Source organism: Tenrec ecaudatus, chromosome 7 (genome assembly GCF_050624435.1).
Source record: "Tenrec ecaudatus isolate mTenEca1 chromosome 7, mTenEca1.hap1, whole genome shotgun sequence".
NCBI classification, from domain to species: Eukaryota; Metazoa; Chordata; class Mammalia; order Afrosoricida; family Tenrecidae; genus Tenrec; species Tenrec ecaudatus.
In genome coordinates this window covers 10490959-10504986 of record NC_134536.1, presented here as the reverse complement: position 1 = coordinate 10504986, position 14028 = coordinate 10490959, and the positions used below count along the sequence as shown (strand labels likewise).

The 14028-nt window shown below is 50.2% G+C and overlaps 1 protein-coding gene across 5 annotated transcripts in view; it reads left to right on the top strand.

Moving 5' to 3' along the window:
• Window positions 1-14028, top strand: part of ARID1B (AT-rich interaction domain 1B) — a 405831-nt gene that overhangs the window by 269544 nt on the left and 122259 nt on the right. The window lies entirely within an intron of this gene.

Sequence of the window (14028 nt, the reverse complement as noted above, 5' to 3'; positions counted from 1 at the left end):
CTCGAGTCGATTCCAACTCACACGCACCCTACAGGACAAGCTAGACCTGTCCCTGGGGGGTTACCAGACGTAGAAAGCCTCGTCTTTCTCCTGAGAAGGGCCTGGTGGTTTCAAACTATTGACTTTGCCGTTAACAGCCCAACTTGTAACCCACCACCACCAGGTCTCCTCGTAACTAAAGGTCTTCTTTCCAGGTGAAAGTTCCCTGCACGTGTTCTCACCAAATATTGTGAAATCCTAGCCTTTCCGGTCTGGGTTTGAGAGTCCACCTGTTCTGCCTAGCCTAAATAACGTCTGCAGACTGCTGTTCAAGGATGCAGAAGCCAGAGCTCTCCCGGGCAGAGCTCAAACACTGAGCATGTGGTGGGAGACCCCTGAGCCCCGTGCAGGGGCGGAACTCCCTTGGATGATGCGCATTTCGTGCCCACACTGTCTACTGTTTCCGAATCTAAAGAGGGAGCTTGTTTCATAGCAGGGCTGCGGGCCCAAGGACCGCTTTCATTGCTGAGGCTGCTGTTGCCAGGCTCGGTCGCCTTCGTTCCTGTTCCTAGCCCCCTGTGCTCAGGTGCAGAAGGCTCAGCGGCCTGGTCCTTGGCCATCCTCAGGAGAGTTGCTTTGCTTGCACCCACCATAGCAGCCCCAGTGTCATTCCACCTCAGGGACGGCCTTTCTCTTTTCCTCTGACCCTCAAGTTTACCGAGCATGGTGTTGTCTTCCAAGGACCGGTCCCTCCTGAGCCCAGGAGACGGATCCATGCCATCCTTGCTCCCACAGAACATTCTAGCTGAATGATGAGACTCCAAGATGTTCATAGCAAGATGTCATCATATTTTAATTCAGTTTTTCCCCAGACTTTGAAGCCCCAGTGACTTCTTCCAAGACAGTATTTGTTGGTTCTTCTGGTGGTTCATGGTATAGTCCGGGGTCAGCAAACTGAGGCTCTTGAGCCATCCATCCATATATTGCTCTTTCGATCTGAACCTGTGGCTCTGAAATGAAATTGGGGGAAAACAGAAAAGCCCTTTTTTTTTAAAGGATACTATTCAGATAACGGTGATTTCATTTATTTGTAAGATGTGCTAATGGCTCTCAGATAGTTTTTAAATTGGTGTGAGAGACAGGATTGGCTCTTCTGTCTCAAAAGTTTGCCGGCCCTGGTATAGCCCATATTCCTTGCCACTCCACAATTCAAAAGCCTCCGTCTTTTTGTCTTCCTTCAGTGTTTCTAGCTTTCATGTGCATGTGAGTCTTTTAAAAATGCTATGATTTGGGTCAGGCACACCGTTTCTGTTTTTCCTAACTGCTGTTGCTAAGGTTGCTGATTGAAGTGATCAAGGATTTAATTATAGTTAGATCCACACTCTTCGTTTATCATGATGTGGACTGGCTGGTCCAGCTCTGAGAACTTTTGTTTTCTTTTCATTGAAATGCCATCCGTGGTGAGGATGGAATCGTGTATCAGTCCCCGAGCACAGGGAAGTTTTCTGGGATTGCCTTTCTTCACAGTTGCTGTCGGTAATTTGTCAAATGCCTTTTTAAAAGAGGTTTTTTAAAAATCAAAGCAAGCATAACCATAACAATGATATTTATCGATGATCGTGCACTTAGATCTGAGCGTTGCTTTTAGCTGCTTATCCTGTAAATGTTTCCATAAGGAGAGTTATCTGTAATGGAATCTTTTCTCAAGAAAGAAAGCTAACGTGTTAGGCAGCATTCATTCCCCCGCAAAGTGGATCTTGGCTAATCCTCATGAAATAAATGTCAATTGCCCTTGGGTTACCCCCAGCTTTAGACACGGGCTTGCCACTTGTGGTGTTTGTAACTGATTTTGAATTAATGTCCAGTGAGTTCTTACATCTTAAGGCCATGCCATAGATATAGTTCCGCATGCAATGGAGACACAGTGTGTACGCACCCGCGGTGAGAAAGTCTGTGCGATAAGTCCACTATCTTTAGTTCCTTTGCCCCACAAACCTTGAAGCCCCCTCCTATTTGTGACTTGAACATGTGTGGGCAGGAAGCAGGCAGATACTGCTTGGAATGAAGATGCTGTTAGGACCTGAAAATCGCTGCTGGAAAGGATTTTTCATCATGGGTTCTGCCTGCTGGTGCCTGTGCCTTTTTTCGACGGGAAGTCTACGTTTTTGCCTCATTTGCTGTCTAGACAGATGAGAGCCATGGGGACTCTGGGGGTGCTTTGAAGTACGCCCCAACACTCAGGTTTGTGTGGAAAAGAACCCTATCCGTGTCGGGAATTAAACCGTCACGGTGAGGTGTGCTTTTCCGTGTGTGTGTGTGTGTGTGTGTGTGTGTGTGTGTGTGTGAAAGAGAGAGAGAGAGAGAAACTACTGCCTCGATTCTGATGTCCATTCCAAAGGTGGATTTGTATCAGACGCCCAAAAAGAGAGTTTCCAAATGCGGTTGGAGGCAGGCAGGCCCGAAGTCATTTTACAGGGTGTTTCCGAAGAACGGAGTCTCTGATGAGGCTTGGGCACCTGACCCACGGGCATTCATTGGAAGCAGAGGGCTGAGTTTTCTATGGGAAGCCCATGGCTTCCAGGAAAGCGGGGGAAGTGACGGTTGAGAACAGTTGCAGAGGCTGGTGTTACTCTGGTGGCCTAGTGGTTACCCATCAAGCAGTGCTCACTGCAAGGTCAGCGGTTCGAAACCACCAGCAACTCCATGGGAGAAAGACAGGGCTTTCTACTCCCCAAAAGAGTTGCAGTCTGGGAAACTCACAGGGGCCGTTTTCTACTGTGCCCCACCGGTGGCTGTGAGTGGCCCGGCCTCCTCGGTGGCCGTGCGTTTGGTTTGGGTTCTTCGCTGTCCTGCTTGCACAGCGGTGGGTCACTACGTGCAGTGATTGCTCACTCTGGCTCTCTGTCGCCGAGTCGGTTCTGACTCACGGGGACCTTACAGGACAGCGTGGAACTGCCCCTGTGGGTTTGCAGGAGTGTAACTCTGTATGGGAGCAGAAAGCCTCGGTTTTCTCCTGCAGAGCAGGTGGTGGTTGTGAACCGCTGACCTTGCAGTTTGCAGCCCAACACTTAACCCACAGTACCACCAGGGCTTTCTCAAGTTGTTTCTGACTACTGGCAAGCCCGTGTGTGTGGAGCAGAACACCCACACAGAGCTTTCCAGGCTGTGAGCTCCGGGAAGCATGTTGGCAGGTCTTGCCGCTGCAGCACCTTTGGTGGGTGTGAACCGACTCCCTTAGGTTAGTCGCCCAACACATAACCAGTGGGTCCCCCATGGACACCCAAACCCACTCCCCCTGGCACCTGGAGGCTTTACCCTTCAGCAGTGGAGTCTCCTATTGGAGGGAGGAGCCCACACTGCACACCTGTATATCATTGTTATGTGTCCCGAAAGGACAGGAGTTCTGCTCAGGAAAGGACCCAGAGCCTTTGAGGTTAGACCCCTGCACTGGCATTTTCACCCGCAAGGAGCCCTCATGGTGCTGTCCAGTTGTGGCCGCACTGCCAATGAACCACAAGGTCAGTGGTTCAAACCAGCCCACTGTGCCAAAGGCCTAAGATAAGACTATCTGTTTCCATAAAGACGCACAGCCCTGGAACCTATATCTGATTGCCGTGAGTCACAGCTGCCTGGACGACAGTGGTGGTTTTGTGTTCTGTTTAACCCTGGAAAGTCACCGGGAGACCTCATTGACTGCCCTTTTACAAGCCTTCCATGAGACCTGCGCTGGTCTCGCGGATGGAAGCATCCTCTCCTCATTCAAGGCCCGCGGGTTTGCGATGATCTGTGCACTTCTCTATTGGGGACTGAGCTCGGAAGATCAGCCCATGGTGTTGAGAACCAGACCTGAGACTCTTTGGAACTTTCCCAGCTTCTCAAAACACACGCACATGCACGCACGGGAGTCAAGTCTTCTTATTTATTCTGGGTGCTTTGGGTTTTGTTTTCAGTTTTTGGATGGTCAAATACTGCGCGTGCAGTCTGGGTGTATCCTCAGTGTTCCCTTATTTTGTACTTAGATCTGCTAGGAGTAGGAACCACCTTAAAGGCACCCAGCCACGAGTCGATTCATGGTAAGTCGCGTGCCAGCCAAACCAAAGAAGTCTTTCGATTTGTAGTTGGGGGTGGGTGCCGTTGAGTTCATTTCAGCTCATCATGGCCCCGGGTGTGACAGAGTCGGATCGCACCTGACGGTCTTCTTGGTCGCCAGCCCCAGAAGCACATGGCCACGATCCCAGGGCTCCTCTGGGTGGGTTCTTCGGTCAACTTTTAGGTCAGTAGTCAAGTGAAAGCCATCTTTTGATCTACCAAATCATAGTAGATTCACAGGAAATATATTTGGAGATGAACATGAATGAGTGTGAGTGTGTATATTTAATGTTGTATGTGTAGTTTTGAACAGAGAATTTCAAAGAGCAGCCGGAGAAGACAAACATTAGCATGAACTGTACAAAGACCCAGAGCGAGAAAACCCAAAGGGAAGAGCCCGCGTAGCATATCTGAGACTGAAAGGACTCAAGAAGAAATCGAAGACTCCAGTTGCAGTCTTGAAAGGATCTATGGCCCAAATAAGCATCGAAGGAGACGGATAAAACAGTCACCGTATCTAAAAGAACTGCTGGGGAAAACTGAGGAGCTGATACCAAGGGCTCAAGTGGAAAGCAGATGTTTTGAGAATGAGGATGACAACAGATGTACAAATGTGCTTGACACATTGGATGGATGGATGGATGGATGGATGGATGGATGGATGGATAGATGGTGATAAGAGTTGTACGAGCCCCAGATAAAATGATTTATTTAAAAAAACTGGTGGACATTTTGTAGGAAGAAGTTCAAGCTTCTCTGAAAACATTAGCCATAAATAAGCCTCTAGGAATTTGTGGGAAACCAAGTTCAACATTTCAACCAGCTGATGAGGCACTGGGGCACAGGCTCACTCGGCTGTGCCACGAAATTTGGGAGCCAGTTACTCAGCTGACCTGAAGAGAGCCATGTGTCCCTGTCACAAAGAAAGGTGACCCACCCGAATGCTCACATTGTAGAACAGTATTATGGAGATCACTTGCAAGTGAAATGTCGGGGATATCATTGCTGATGCCAAATGCATCATTGCTGAAAGCAGAGGATACCAGAAAGATGCTTACGTACGTTTCGTCGGCTATGCCAAGGCACCCGCTGTGTGAATCATAGGAAACTCCGGATAGTCTTGGGGAGAAGAGAAGTTGCAGAGCAGAACCTGTGCACAGATCAGGAGGCAGCGGTGGGACCAGAACAAGGGCAAAGACTGCGTGGTTTCAGACCAGGAAATGTGCGCATCAGGATTGTGCCCTCTCTCCAGACATACTCCCTCCGTGTGCTGAGCACGGTAATTGGAGACGCTGGGTGATCTGTACAAGAAGGTGATCGCAAGATTGGAGGAAGGTTTATTCCCCGGTGATACACAGGTGCCACAGCCTTGAAGCACTTCCTGATGAAGATCAGCGGTTGTAGCCTTCTGTTTGCATTACAGCTAATTGTTAGGGCAACACAAATGCTCACAGCTGGTAGCATCATCAAAAAAGGAGAAGAGATAGAAGTCAAGGTTTCACCTTGCTTGAATCCACACTCAGTGCTCAGGGCAGGAGCAGTCACTGCCCAAAAGATGTACTGCAGGAGGTAAAGGTGCTGCGTGGGACCTCTTTAAAATGTTCCCCCCAAGGATGTGACTTTGAGGACTCACGTGCACTTGAGCCAAGCCTTAGTATTTTCTGTCGCCTCATATGCGGAAGTTGGACATTGAATTAGGAGACCAAAAAATCGATGGCATTTGAAGTATGGTGTGAGCGAAGACTATTGAAAGTAACCGTGGACTGCCAAAGAACTATCCGCTCCACCTTAGAAGCACAGCCAGAGTATAATGCTCCTTAGAGGCAAGGATGGCAAGACTCCATCTCAAGAACTCTGGGAGTATTATCAGGAGAGACCAGTCTCTGAAGAAGGACTTCAGGCTTGGAAAGTGGGTAAGAGCAGCACCTAACAACCACTTGGGCCTCCTTTTTAGCATCCCATGTGGTAGCACACATTCCTCCTCATTCCCCTCCCCGGCCCCGCAGGTCGTGTGTGTGCCCAGAGTTAACGTCCAGTGACTTCTCTACCCAGTGACCTCTCAGTCTAAGCCCAGTGACAGTGCTCTGCTTGTCACTGGGCTCAGGGGGATCAGTGTGCCTGTGTAGCAGCTGGAGGAAAGGTGATTGCAGAGCGAGATCCTTTACCGGGGAATTGTCCTTAAATTGGGTTTCAATGAGGAACAAGAGGTTTTATTTTCCAAAAGCAGTGGGTTTTAAAGACCAGTGAATGGTGGGACTATGTATGCAGACATGTTATGGACCATTGTTGGTTTGGGTGAAAGTGTTCGCAGCAGATCTAAGAACTAGGGCATGCGGGGTGCTGGAAAGCTACCCATGTGGATCATGATGTCAGAGTTTGAAGAGCCAACTCTGATGAGATTTTAACAAGCCAAACTCTGGGGTGAAACTATCAGACACGAGCCCAGCAAATCATGTTGCCTTCCTGGTCTCTCCACCAGAATAGAGGCGGGACTTGAGGAACACTTTGGGGTGTGGGGCTCCAGCCCCAGACCAGAGCCCTCCTCCCCGCACTTACCGCACCTGCCAGAGTTGCGACAGGATGCGTGGAAGCAGTGTGGCGTGAAGGTGCCCTGCTCGCTGAGACCCATCATGGATCTGACCGCACTTAGGGAAGGAGAATGGAGTGACTGCCCTGCTGACTGAGTGAGCCCGGAGGCGGGTTAGTTACGGAGCTGCTTTGTTAACCGGGCCAGTGCCTGAACCACAGTGAGCTGCTGTTGGGCCAGCCTTAGGTAACTAACTGTACATAGGGGCGCCCAAGTATCTTTCTGCCATTTACCTGCAGAAGTTCCTGCCTATGTGTCTGGCGGAGGTGCAGAAAAGCTCCCTCTTTTTTATCGCACTTTTGTTACTCAGAGGTCTAGCAGGTGACCAGTGAGCTGTCAGACACGACCGGGGCCATCTTCTCCTCCTGGTATTTCCCGCATCTGCTTGTTGAGGAACGGAAGTGCTTTGGGGGCGTTGCAGCGGGAAGGAAACCCTCCTGACCCACGTGCCTGGTGCTGGTTCCCGCTGTGACGTGGCGTCCTAAGGGAGGACGGGAAGGCAGGTGTAGGTCGTGCCGAGAATGACAAACATCTCCAAGTAACCATTTCTTTTCTTTCTTTTTTTTTAAACATTTTATTAGGGGCTCCTACAACTCTTATCACAATCCATACATATACATACATCAATTGTATAAAGCACATCTGTACATTATTGGCCCTAATCATTTTTTTCCTTTTTTTTTTACATTTTATTAGGGGCTCATACAACTCTTATCACAATCCACACATATACATACATCAATTGTATAAAACACATCCGTACATTCTTTGCCCTAATCACTCTCAAAGCATTTGCTCTCCACTTAAGCCCTCCGCATCAGGTCCTCTTTTTTTTTCCCCTCCCTCCCCGCTCCCCCCAACAATTTGATTTCTGTGAAGAAAGTGGAGGGTGTAATTATTTAACTGCAATTAAGGATTATTTTAATGGAGTTAAGTTCTTTCTACATTATGCTCCCCATGCAGTATACTAGAAGAAAACGGCCTCAGATCTTCTTAACTACCAGTACATTTTGCTCCAAAGAGGCATGAAAAGGATATTCTCCCCCTGCTAATTCTTAACCTGTGGGGAGCCATGGTGGGTGGTTACACATTGGGCTGCTAACTAAGGAGACTGGACTTTACTCCCATAAAGAATTACAGACTTGGAAACTCACCCTGCCCCATAGGGTCACTGTGAGTCAGCATCGACTCAGTGGCATTGATGGTTTTTGTTATTTTCGTGGTGGTTTTTGGTTTTTAATTTTTACCTGATAGGCCCCGTTTTCCCCTGGGAATGCCTGTTTGTCAGGTATCAGATTTTTGTGTCTGACACAGAGAGCCCACCTCTTGGCCTGACAGTGGGAGGGTGGGTTCTTGGGTTTTTATGAGATGGGCCAAGAGAGTCCGTTTGTGTCTGCTTCTGAGTCCTTACTTTTCAGAGGATGGCGATACTGGTGCAGCTGCCAGTTAAGTACTGAGCTGCTCACTGCAGGGCTAGGGGTTCAAGCCCACCCCTGCTTTCTCGAGAGAAAGATGAAGCCATCGAGATTGACAGTCTTGATGTGACTGCACTATTGAAGCGTGTGCTCTGTAAATTACGTGCCAAGAAAACTGCTAAAAATAAAACAAATAAGTTTTAAAATAAAGTTGGGGAGGAAAAGAAAAGAGAAAAACGATTGCTAGCCTCGGAACCCCTTGTCGAGTCCCTGTGGGTCAGCAGCTGCTGGGTGTCGCTGGGTTTCAGTGTGGTGCTCCTGGGGCAGCCTCGTGCCGCTCACTGCAAGGGCCGCGATTCAAACCCGCCAGCCATTTCTTGGGAGAAAGCTAGTCTCCCTGCTTCCATAAAGGTTTACGCACGAGGAAACCCTGTTCAGGCTCGCAGTGGGCCTGATGGGACTCAGGGTAGTGGGGATTGTAATGGTCTCCAGACCCCAAACAGGCTCTTACAGCCCCAAGGTGCAGGTGGGGTACAGGCAGGTGAGGCAGAGGCCACAGCTGTGGGTGTGAACACTCGGGCACTTTGCTCCCCCCCTTCAGTCCTCTCACCCCACTCCCCCCCTCCCTTCCAGCCCACAGCAACAGAGCAGTGATAGGTATTAAATATTAGTGGGCTCCCAAGAGGTTTTAACATGGCGTTCACACAGCGCCCAAGCCACGTAGCGCCCTGTGTCACACGTTCTAGGTCGTGTGGTCCTTGTCATAACTGTTCTTTACTTTGTAACCCCACAGCTGCGGTAGATAAAGCCTAAAAGAACGGGTGCTTGTACCCCCGTATATGTGAACACCATCATGCGAATTTTGTGTTTTTCATGTGCCACGATCGTTGCTGCTAGGTTTTAATTTTTTCAGTCACCGCAAGAATGTACAACTTCTGGGGGGAGAATTGTCTTCACAGGGGCCAGGTATGGCTCACAGGCTGTCATTTGCTTTAAGGCCTGACCAAGCCTGGGCCCCTTTGCACCACGATGGTATCAGGTGGCAAGGAGACCCTCTGGAGGTAGAGATTTACCATATATACGTGGGTGCAAGCCGAGTGTTTCAGCACTTTTTTAATGCAGTTTTGTGGTAAAATTAGGTGCCTCGGCTGATATTCGAGTGGGCTTATACTCGATTATATGCGGTAATTGTCTGGGACCTTCTCCAGGTGTACCCTGCAGCCACTCAAACCCCACCGGTGACCATAAGTCTCAAGATCACCGTGCAGCGTCCTCCTCCCTCTCCCGGGCGGGGGAGGTGTCTGTCTGCGGCCCCACCCCCACCCCCCATTAACGCGGGCTTTGCTTTACGAAGCTCAGATAAGTACCTGGATTGTCAGAGTGTGACTCCTCGCTGCGTGGTGTATGTGGCACGTTCCCGGCTTAATAAGCCATGTCTGTTTCTACCTGGCTTCACCGAAGTTGTGTTCCATTCGGAAAGTCGGGGAACAGAGCGATGTCCTGCCGGCTGCATGTGTGCGTGGAAGGGTGTGTCTTGTGTGCCCTGAGCAGAAATCCGTATCGGTTTCATCCCCGACTTCAGAATTCTCTCTCTGGATTTGCCCAATTACAGCCAGGGGACTTGATGCTGCTGCTTCTGGGGGTAACTGCACACTGCCCTGTTTCCGGGCCATTGGCTAGTCATAACCAGTTATTCGATTGTCAAAGGTTACACGATGCGGGGGAGGTTTTCCTGGCTGGGTGACAGAGGTCTCTCACCTTCTGCTGAGCGCAGGCGCCAGCCCCGTACCAAGACAGGCTTGCATGGTGCTGTGATGATGGTTGGCACCCTGGGCCGTGTGCAGCCAGTCCTCTGCCCAGCACACATGCCAGTGAGGGTGGGCCCGGCGGCCGCCCCTGTCCCCTGAGCTGTGCCGTAGCTGGATGCTGTGAGTCAGTCAGATGTGGGTGTTACAAACTGCCTCAGAGGGGGTGAAGGTAAACATCAGGGCTTCCCGAGGTAGAGCATCGGGTCTCGTTGCTGCCAATGTACCTGCCAAGGACTCTAGCTCCACCAGGTAACAAGAGGTTGTTGCTAGGTACCATCAAGCTGGTTCTTGTGCGGTTGCTCTGGCAACAGCCAAACACTGGCACCGTGAGCAGCCGTCTCACAGGTACTGCTGTAGGTGGGTGTTGTTGCAGCCTCTGTCCGTCCATCTCCTTGCAGGTCTTCTTCGTTTTCGCTTTGGCCTCACTGAGCATGATGCTCTTCTTGGGGGCTGGTGGCTTCTGATCACAGGTGCAGAGTATGTGAGACAAAGTCTCAGCAAGCGCACCTCTATTCTTCCAAGACAGATTCATTTGTTCTTCTAGCAGTCCATGGCCTAGTCAGTATTCTTCACCAACACCGTCATTCAAACCTTGAACTTGCCTCCGGCCTTACTTACTCACTGTCCAGCCTTCGCAAGCAGGAGGCAATGGGAAAGCCCATGGCTTGGGTCGGGGCTTTTGTGTTAGTCTGGGTAGGCTAGAGAAACAAATGCACCGACACACATATGTATATATGTATATAAAGGGTAATTGTACATTAAGAAAACATCCCAACCCAGCCCAGCCCAAGGTCATAAGCCCGATAGTAGCCCGTATGTCCGACAGCAGTCTATAAAGTCCCCCTCAGACTCACGAAGCACATGCAATGACGCCGAATGTAGAAGACCCCAGGCCAGTGGGTAGAAAGCCTTTGGTGGTAGAAGCATCTCAGCGCTGGCAGGGGTCTCCACGTGGCCATTCCAGTGCCCAGGGCTACATCAGGGTAGGCATCTCTTCAAGGATGCCTCGCTGGAAGTCCGCCTTGTCAGTCTCCAAGGGAGTGAACTGAGAGAGAGGTGTCTTCTGCCTCCAAGGAGGAAGTTCCAGAATTCTCAGGAGAAGGCCATGCCCGCCGAAGTCTCATTGGTTATCTCCAGATTGACAGCCTAGGCTCCCCCCCCCCCACACCCGCCCTACACTCTTCATCCTTAAATTGACACCAGAGTAGGTGAGGACCACAGCCTTCTACTCCCATGAATTGTTTCAGTCTCACAGGGCAGTGCTACCCTGCCCTATAGGATCGTCATGGGTCAGCATCAACTGGACGGCAGTGACTTTGGTTTTGGGTCAGGAGATCCTTAGGCCTCAAGTGCTGTCTTTGCTCGTTAACCCATTAAAGAGGTCTTGTGCTTCAGATTCGTCCATCGCAGTCTATCATTTGATTTCTTGAGTTCTTTCCATGGGCCTTGATTGTGGGTCCAAGTAAAATGACATTTTAAAGTGGCACTTTCAGTCTCTTCTTCATTCACTATCATTTTTGTCTTCTTTATGTTGCGGCGTAATCCATACGGCAGGCTGATGTCTTGGATCTTCCTCAGTAAAAGCTGTGCCCCCTTGTTCCCGGCCGTCAAGGTTGCGGCATGTGTCCATCGCAGGTCGTTACTGAGCCTTGCTTCCAGTTTGATGCTGTGTTCCCCCCTAGAGTCCAGCTTCTAGGATTATTTGCTGAGCGTACAGACTGAGTTCGGTGTGGTTTTATATATATATATATAATCCTGGCAATACCTTTGTAATTTTAACTCTCACGGCGTTCCTCTGTGATGTGGACAGGTTCTTCGGGAACACGAGGAAGGGTTCTGAGATTTTTGTTCTTGGCGACGCTATCCATAACGTGGTTTGCCCGCACAGTGGGATGCCATCGCACGTCACCAAAGCGCCTCTTCTGGTCTCCCCTGCAAGGCAGAGATCCGAGCAGACGGCTTGACTGACTGCCAGCTCCCTGGCAGACAGTGTTCTCCTGCGACCGTTTTGCATTACCTGCAGGATCGTTTTATTTTGGTGTGACAGCAGTGCTGTTGCTTGCTGGGGCCTGCATCGTGTTGGCTCGCCTGTCTTTGGACACGGCACCAAGGGTTTCTTGGCGTCAGTTGGTGTGGCCGCTGCCATTGCACACTTTGGGGCAGCGACCAGCGCAGCATCCAGTTGCTGAAGCCTCTCAGCGGGATGCCTTCCGTGCTGGAGTCTTGGTTTCAGTGCAGCCTGGCCTTCGTTCCAACCACCCTAGAGTCACAGCCACCCCCCTGCCTTGGTGGGCCGTCGTCCCGTATGCAGTGCCTCCGTGTGTCTCTCCCTTCCATCCTCTTGGATGCTCCCTGCATCCGTCAGCATTGTGCCCTCATTCAGATCAAAACGCACCCCCCACTGAGTCCATTTCAACTCTCTGTGACCCTGTAGGACCGACAGAACTCCCCCCGTGGCTTTCAGAGACTGACCTCTTAGAAAGCACGCCTTCTCTCGGAGTGCCTGGTCGCTCAGAGTGCTGACCTTGAGGTTCGCAGCCCAAGGTGAAAGCACTACGCGTCCTTCACACCACCAGAGGCTTGGCTTTGGTCTCTAGCACCTTCAACTTGAGAACGTGGTCTTCTCTGGTTTTCTAAAGGACAGGTCTTTGTATGTCCCAGTTGAATACTTCACTTTTCCTTCTCAAGCCACCTTTTGAAATCCTCTGTTCCGCGCTTTCGGTTGACCAGTTAGTTCTTCGGTTCACCTTCGTACTCGACACGCAAGAGCAAAGGACAGTCTCTCTGACAGCCACTGTGACTGTCCCGTCCGCCTTCTTCTGGTCTTATGTAAGGACCAGCCGTGTAACCCTGTGCATCTCATCCTGCAACCGTCTGGTGTTCGCTCATTCCAGTTCCGCCTGTGAAATCCACTCTCCATGTTCTATTTGGTTCTCTCTCCGGGTCTGTTCTCACCTTCAGCTTAAACTTGTACTTACAATTGATGATTCCTCTTGCTTTTAGCCTCTAGCCGTCTTCTTACACGAGTGAGCGTTTTCATCAGGTGAGGGTTTTGCCATTGTTTATGTTGAAAAACATGTTATTCAAGTATTTTCGATGAGCTGGTTGTTGGACTTAGAGAATTGTCTCGTGTGATTTTAGTGTTATTTCTGTCCGCAAGACCACGTTGTCCACCCTCCAGTCCTTTTTCCTCATATTCCAATCAGACTGCAGAAGTTGATAGAAATCTTTCATTTCTTCACCTTTGGCATAGTGACTTGTGCATAAACTTGGATAGAAGTCGCATTGACTGGTCTCTGTCACAGGCTCGTGCCGGTTGTTCCTCATTGACAGCATAGGAATAAAGGGAGCTCTGGAAATCCTTTTTTTGACAGTAAATACAGCGGCACCCTCTGCAGACCCCACTCCCAGCACAGTAGGCCTTGGGATTACCCCATTCCAAGGGGCCAGTACACTCCATTTCAGCTCACTCATGCCGGGATGTTGCTCTCCAACCAGCTTATTTCATTTTTGACAACTTCTAATTTTCCTGGATTACTGCCGCGTGCATTCCACATTCCGGTTATGAACGGGGATCTGCAGTGGTTTTTCCCTCATTTGAAGTTGTACCACGCCAGCAAATGCAGATCCCAAAGCGTTGCTCTACCCACGCAGGAACAGACCACTCCCCTTGGTGCCCGTCCTTTGCCACCACGCCAGGCAGTGTTCCGCCACTGTCTGTAAGCTCTTCACTGGCCTTTGTTGTTACTTTTTATTGTAAGGAGAAGATTACCAAATGCTTCCTAGTCCCTCTCAGTCTGGAAGCTGCCCTCACACCGGTTGGCCCCACCCTGCTGCTCTCTGTAAGACCAGTGACCTAACCTGAGGCGTCGCGCCGACTTGGAAGCCGCCGCAATATGACAAGCCGGCAGACAAGCGGTGCTCACGTGTTTCTTGCGGTGATGGCCGGCTTGTGGTTGCTTTACCAAGTAGAAATGTCTCACGGTGTGTAGTCAAAATTTTGCTCACCATTACATATCCGCATCTCCCGGGCTGAAATGCACAGTCTGTTCTGAAGTGAAGCACCCACAGCCTGTAATTGTCGGCGTAGGTCTGGAAATGCTCCTTAAGAAGCCAGGGAGTCTGTTGTAGTGACCAGTGACCCACAGGT